The sequence below is a fragment of the Haliotis rufescens genome, unplaced genomic scaffold, assembly GCF_023055435.1.
Source record: "Haliotis rufescens isolate VD_foot unplaced genomic scaffold, xgHalRufe1.0.p SCAF_1, whole genome shotgun sequence".
In the NCBI taxonomy this organism is placed as follows: domain Eukaryota; kingdom Metazoa; phylum Mollusca; class Gastropoda; order Lepetellida; family Haliotidae; genus Haliotis; species Haliotis rufescens.
Genome location: NW_025963779.1, coordinates 74,608,451 through 74,616,092, shown reverse-complemented (window position 1 = coordinate 74,616,092; position 7,642 = coordinate 74,608,451).

Sequence of the window (7,642 nt, the reverse complement as noted above, 5' to 3'; positions counted from 1 at the left end):
CAGTCCTACACCAGGAGGAAACCGGGTGATGACTGGTCATCTTCATGTCTATCACGTTCTGTTGTCCTACACCAGGAGGAAACAAGGGGATATCTTGTCATCTGCATGTCTATCAAGTTCTGTTGTCCTACACCAGGAGGAAACAAGGTGATGACCGGTCATCTGCATGTCTATCACGTTCTGCAGTCCTACACCAGGAGGAAACAAGGGGATATCTTGTCATCTGCGTGTCTTTCAAGTTCTGCAGTCCTACACCAGGAGGAAACAAGGGGATATCTTGTCATCTGCATGTCTATCAAGTTCTGTTGTCCTACACCAGGAGGAAACAAGGTGATGACCGGTCATCTGCATGTCTATCACGTTCTGCAGTCCTACACCAGGAGGAAACAAGAGGATGACCGGTCATCTGAATGTCTATCACGTTCTGCAGTCCTACACCAGGAGGAAACAAGAGGATGACCGGTCATCTTCATGTCTATCACGTTCTGCAGTCCCACACCAAGAGGAAACAAGGTGATGACCGGTCATCTGCATGTCTATCACGTTCTGCAGTCCTACACCAGGAGGAAACAAGGGGATGACCGGTCATCTGCGTGTCTATCAAGTTCTGCAGTCCTACACCAGGAGGAAACAAGGTGATGACCGGTCATCTGCATGTCTATCACGTTCTGCAGTCCCACACCAGGAGGAAACAAGAGGATGACCGGTCATCTTCATGTCTATCACGTTCTGCAGTCCTACACCAGGAGGAAACAAGGTGATGACCGGTCATCTTCATGTCTATCACGTTCTGCAGTCCTACACCAGGAGGAAACAAGGTGATGACCGGTCATCTTCATGTCTATCACGTTCTGCAGTCCTACACCAGGAGGAAACAAGGTGATAACCGGTCATCTTCATGTCTATCACGTTCTGTAGTCCTACACCAAGAGGAAAGTCTATTGTATTTAATAATCATTACCCATACTACTGTTCAGCCTTTTCTTTCGCTCTATTAAAATGATGGTGAAAAGATCCCTGTTTAAGTAAGACTTACTTACTTGCATGCGTCGATCTAGTTTACTACTGACTACCTCCGAGTGTGTGCATGTGTGGGTGGGTGCATGTGCGTGCATGCGTGCTTGCGTGTGTGTGTTATAACCAATATCGCCATTCTCATAGCTCATTCTACATTAAAAATAATCATATTCACATAGTCGACAAACATTTATTTGATAAAATGGTCCACATGACACTGACTAACGTATAACAACGTGACCAAATCAAGGTGAATGTGTTCAACACAGACCTCTATATTCATAAGATCAGAAAACCAGGCTGACACAGTACCAGATTGAATCCAAGATAAAAGCAAAACTTGATGGGTTTAGAACTTTAGACCAATGTAAGACAAAGCTATCAAATTGGCATGTACGTAGTCCGTCATGATCCGCAGAAAAAGCTGCAGTTCAGAAAAATTTCGAAGTCATAAAATGTATGAAAGAAAATCATACAAATGTTTAAATGCAAGTGTTCGCCGAATATATCACGAGTAAATTCTTTGAAAGGCATTACTTAGAAGTAACGTAGAGCTTGGCTAAGTTGGCATTACTTAGAAGCATCCTTACTTGATAACGGTATAAGTATCTGTACCGAAACGTCGCTTTTACAGTAAAAAAAGTTGTTATCCATAAATTGTATCTACTTGGTCATCCGCCAACTTCTAAGTAATGCCTAGCAAATGATGTATCCGTCATCGACCTTGTGACTTGGCAATCAACACCATCAAGAGCCTCGCCCGACCAATCTTGACGGTCCAACGGTAGAACGACCTATACCGAAACGTCGCCTTTACAGTAAGTAAAGAAGTTGTTAACCATAGCTTTTGTCACCTCTGGTATCACGAGTATATTTTATTCGGCATAATATTTAAGTGGTTTCATGTGAGCCACCAAACCGGCAAAAACACTGGGAGTCCCCGAAATGTTAATCAAGCCATTCAAACCCCACTTTATTTGTCTTCTAACTGTAAGTCTTTTGTATATGTATACACCTCTCGTCCTCTCGTTGCCACTTAGCGAGAGACCCACATACTTTCCGGGTCTGATCTTCAGCAGTCCATGCTTATTTGTTGGCTGTTGGAGATAGCCTTTTCATTTGGAGCTAATTGACATATAAACACACCTGTCATGTACATTTCGATATTGTTGTCATCCTTTCCGTTTAATTGTTTACGTGATGTTCAGAGAGGACCTTGAATTTAACGCAATTAAGAGCAATATCATATCATGTTCTATTAAAACCAACACATAATTCCTAACTTTACACATAGGACTCCTCGTATTGACGTTTCATCCTCCCCAATCCATTTACCTTGATAAACACAGTTTGAGGAAGAGAATTTATGGTTGTCAACTTCTTTATTTATTTCACTTCATTGACCCAAATATTCTCGCGGGTCAGCAGAGGCATCAAAGCAGGCTCGAACTCTGAAATGATAGCCCCGTGTCACATCCCTGTAAGGCTGACTGTACACCTATATAAGACTGACTGTACACCTCTTAAGACTGACTGTACACCCATTAAGACTGACAGTACAACCCTTTAGAGTGGCTGTACACCAATATAAGACTGACTGTTCATGCCTGTAAGGCTGACTGTACACTCATGTAAGGCTGTCTGTACACCCATATAAGACTGCCTGTACACCTCTTAAGACTGACTGTACATCCCTTAAGACTGATTGTACACCCATGTAATATTGACTGTACAACCCCGTAAGACTGACTGTAGACCATTTAGACTGTCTGTGCAACCATGTAAGACTGACTGTACAACCCTTAAGACTGACTTACACCCATGTAATATTGACTGTATTACTCTGTAAGGCTGAATGTACACCCCCTAAGACTGACTGTACACCCCCGTAAGACTGACTGTACACCCCTGTAAAACTGACTGTACACCCCTGTAAGACTGACTGTACACCCCTGTAAAACTGACTGTACACCCCCGTAAGACTGTGACTGTACACACCTGTAAGACAGATTTACATCCCTTAAGACTGTCTGTACACACCTAAAGACTGACTATACAACCATGTAAGACTGACTGTACAACCCTTAAGACTGACTGTACACCCATATAATATTGACTGTATTACTCTGTAAGGCTGACTGTACACCCCTAAGACTGACTGTACACCCCTAAGACTGACTGTACACCCCTGTAAGACTGACTGTACACCCCTAAGACTGACTGTACACACCTGTAAGACAGATTTACATCCCTTAAGAATGTCTGTACACACCTAAAGACTGTCTGTACATCCCTGTAAGACTGACTGTACACCCCTTAAGACTGACTGTACAACTCTGTAAGGCTGATTGTACAACTCTGTGTGTGTGTGTGTGTGTGTGTGTGTGTGTGTCCTTGTTTATCGCCGCACTCATAGTCTAGTTATATGACTGAGGCCCCTAGAATATCGAGACACACAGATACACACATACACACAGACGACCCGTGAAGATCCGGGGTAGAATAGGCCTTCAGCAACCCATGCTTAGCGTAAAAGGCGACTATGCTTGTCGTAAGAGGCGACTAACTGGTGGTCAGGCCCGTTCACTTGGTTGATGCATGTCATCTAAGCCACACAGCCACAGCCACACACACCTACGCACACATAGCCACACACACAGCCACACACACATACACACACAGCCACACACACATACACACACATAGTCACATACACAGCCACACACACAGCCACACACACATACACACACAGCCACAGCCATACACACACACAGCCACACACACACATACACACGCAGCCACAGCTACACGCACAGCCACACACACACAAACACGCACATACACACACACATAGCCACACACACAACACACACATACACACACACAAACACACACATACAGCAATACACACACAACCACACACATACAGCCACACACACAGCCACACACATATACACTCACAGCCACACACACACACACACAGCCACACACACATACACACACAGCCACAGCTACACAGCCACACACATATAGCCACACACACACACACAGTCACACAGCCACACACACACACACACACACACACACACACAGCCACAGCTACACACACAGCCACACACACATACAGCCACGCACACACACAGCCACACACACAGCCACACACACATACAGCCACGCACACACAGCTTCACACACACAGCCAAACACATAGCCACACAGCCACACACACACACACACACAGCCACACACACGTACAGCCACAGCCACATACACACACACACACAGCCACAAACACACACACACACACACACACACACACACACACACACACACACACACACGCATGGTACATACAAGGTAGGTAATGGTGACATTTTCAGGGATCATGTGTAATGCCTGCTTCATTCAAGGAAACTACTTCACATTTTCAGTGGTAACAGATAGTCCCTGAAACAATCACACTTTTTAATACATATTCCCTGTATAAATATTTTATTTCTCCCACCATCAGTTAGAAATTTAGTATATTAGTTTTTAAGCAATGTTCATTTAGTAGAGAAAAATATATGTTAAACGTCATATATATCTCACAAACTGCACAAACGCTAATTGTGTTCTATCTAACGCCGCACAGCTGTGCTCATGACTAAAACGTGTGCATAGATCATCACGCTAGTTGATAGGTATCTGGTAACGCCTATGTTCAAAGTACTCAAGGCATCAAAAGCGTTTTTCAACAATCTTGTATCTGACATACAATGTACAGGGCGAGGGAGAACGAATATAATTATGAAATGTTATATCAGTGATTATATAAGCACTAGTTTAGGCATAGGTATATTCCCTGAAAACTTCAAGGACTGCAATTATTACCTGATTGTGTAAGGCACCCTGAAGTATTGCGGGGTTATACATGAGCTATGTCCCAGCTATAATAGCACGGGGACTCCGATGAAGGGCTTGCCTTCGACGTGGCAACCGAACGCTTTAAATAACCGCTTAGCTTCCCCACCCGCCTCTTTTCCTTAAAGGGGGTGGCCCAGTCGTCTAAGGCGCCGCGATTCGCTGTGCAGAGTTGCGTCCCTTGGGCACGCCAGAAACCTATGATTGTGGGTTCGAATCCCGTTTAACCCCGATTATGTTTCAAGGTTTGTCAGCACCATACCCGTGCTCGTGGGTTTCACCGAAGTGGTAAACGTCTGAGACCTGCATCACTTCGGGCTTTCCTCCCACATTAAGCTGACACGCCGCGATATAACTGGAATACTGTTAAAAGCGGCGTTAAATCCAACTCACTCACTCACGTTTCCCTAAACGTTCATTTTATTGAAATCATGTCACAGCAGCACGGGACTAAACAAATAAAAAGTTGATTAGCTCCAAGTAAATGTGTATGTGACATGTCAAGTAGCACTACATTTCGACTCAACTATAATGGACTCGTGGGAACAGTTGAAAATAGGTTACTTAGAAACCAAAACAAATGTTAGCACATTAGGTGTGACATTCAGCAGAAACACGTGTACATCTGTTACTGACGTACAGTTAGATATCTGCCATTTTCGTATTTATCACACATACATATGGTTAACTACAGATATAATTATGTAAAATAATATGCATTACATTTTTCCAATTCTGCATACGATCAAATTGCAACTAAAACACGGTCCACCATGATAAAATATATTACTTAAAGAAAACGATATGCACGCACGTACTTCATTGCCTAGACTATGTAGACTATGACTATGACTATGACTATGTTAGATTGTAACTCAATGGAGTAATTATTAAACGTCAATGCAAGAGAATAACGGGCAAACAAGCTGTGAAAATTATATAATTGGATAACTGAAAATCAGTAACGTAAGACAAATGACACACATTTTCGTAAACTACCTTCTCCAGATTTGATTTAAAAGACGTTAAAAGATGGTACTTGTTGTTACCCTGTCAGGCGCTAGGCATTAAGGGGCTAAAACAAGGACTGGTCGTCTCGGAGTCAGTATACTGTGTCTGAGTGGGGTATTCATGTTAAACTGCGGCATGGTATCTCAGTGGGCTAGCACTATAAATCGGCATCAGTCCGGACTAGTACAAGCAGCCACACAAACACACACACGTACATGCACGTCGCTATATAAGTGCAATAATCTTGGACGCGACGTTAAACCCAATTTCACCTCACCTCACCTCACCAGATTTGATTTTTCTTCTTCCTGTTTCATACAGGGGATTAACCATATTTCATCTCGGTGAAAGTTTCATTTTCTGATATGAAACACCAATCTCTTCTGTAAAGTACATTATTAAATGTACAATCAATTCAGGTTAAATGCTTGAATGGGACGAGTTGGTCATGAATGTATCAATGAGGTCATCCATGCATTTTTGTTTACATACCCGTGGCAGACTCATATGGGGTCACATGTTCTACCACAACAACGTGGCCTGTGGTATGTCTGAATGACTAATGGGGCGGTCGGGTAGCCTAGTGGTGAAAGCGTTCGCTCATCACGCCGAAGACCCGGGTTCGATTCCCGACATGGCTACAATGTGCGAAGCCCATTGGTGGTGTCCCCCGCCGTGATATTGCTGGCATATTGCTTAAAGCGGCGTAAAACCATACTCACTCACTGAATGACTAATGGTTGTAGATTCTCAGTGCCTGTCGCACTGCTTGTCAACATTACAGTCAAAGAATCTTTGGCCTGCTTTTTGCCGGGGGCAGGACTGTGGGTTGAATTTGGTTCTATTTTGTAGAATAAACCTGTTTCATGACAGTTGAAAATATCACACGGATTGTAGTCACTTCTTCTACTGAAACGGATAGGGATTCGCCATGGACTTTATGCATCTTAATTCCATTTCTCTGCTTGAAGCGATCGAGCCAGCCAGTGTTGTATGACAACTTTTCAATGCCTACTTTAACATCTAACACCTTCGCTTGAGCTATAAGAAGTTCGTCATTTAACATCTTAATCTTTCTGACCGCCTCCGTGGTCTAATGGTAGAGCGTCCCCCCGGTGAGCGGAAGGTCCGGGGTTCAATCCCCAGCAGCGTCATACCAAAAGATGTTAAAAGATGGTACTTGTTGTTACCCTGTCTGGCGCTCGGCATTAAGGGGCTAAAACAAGGACTGGTCGGCTCGGAGTCAGTATACTGTGTCTGAGTGGGGTATTCATGTTAAACTGCGGCATGGTATCTCAGTGGGCTAGCACTATAAATCGGCATCAGTCCGGACTAGTACAAGCAGCCGCACACACACATACACGTGCATGCACGTCGCTATATAAGTGCAATAATCTTGGGCGCGACGTTAAACCGCATTTCACCTCACCTCACCTCACCTCACCTCACCTCACCTCACCTCACCTCACCTCACCTCACATAATCTTTCTAACACCTGAAAGCCACAAGAACGGTGCATTTTCTAAATCTTCTTGTTGTTTTGTTTGTTTGTTTGTTGTTTAACGCTGCACCCAGCAATATTCCAGCTATATGACGGCGGTCTGTAAATAATCGAGTCTGGATCAGACGATCCAGTGGCTGATATCATGATCATCGATCCACGCAATTGGGATACGATGACATGCATCAACCAAGTCGGCGAGCCTGACAA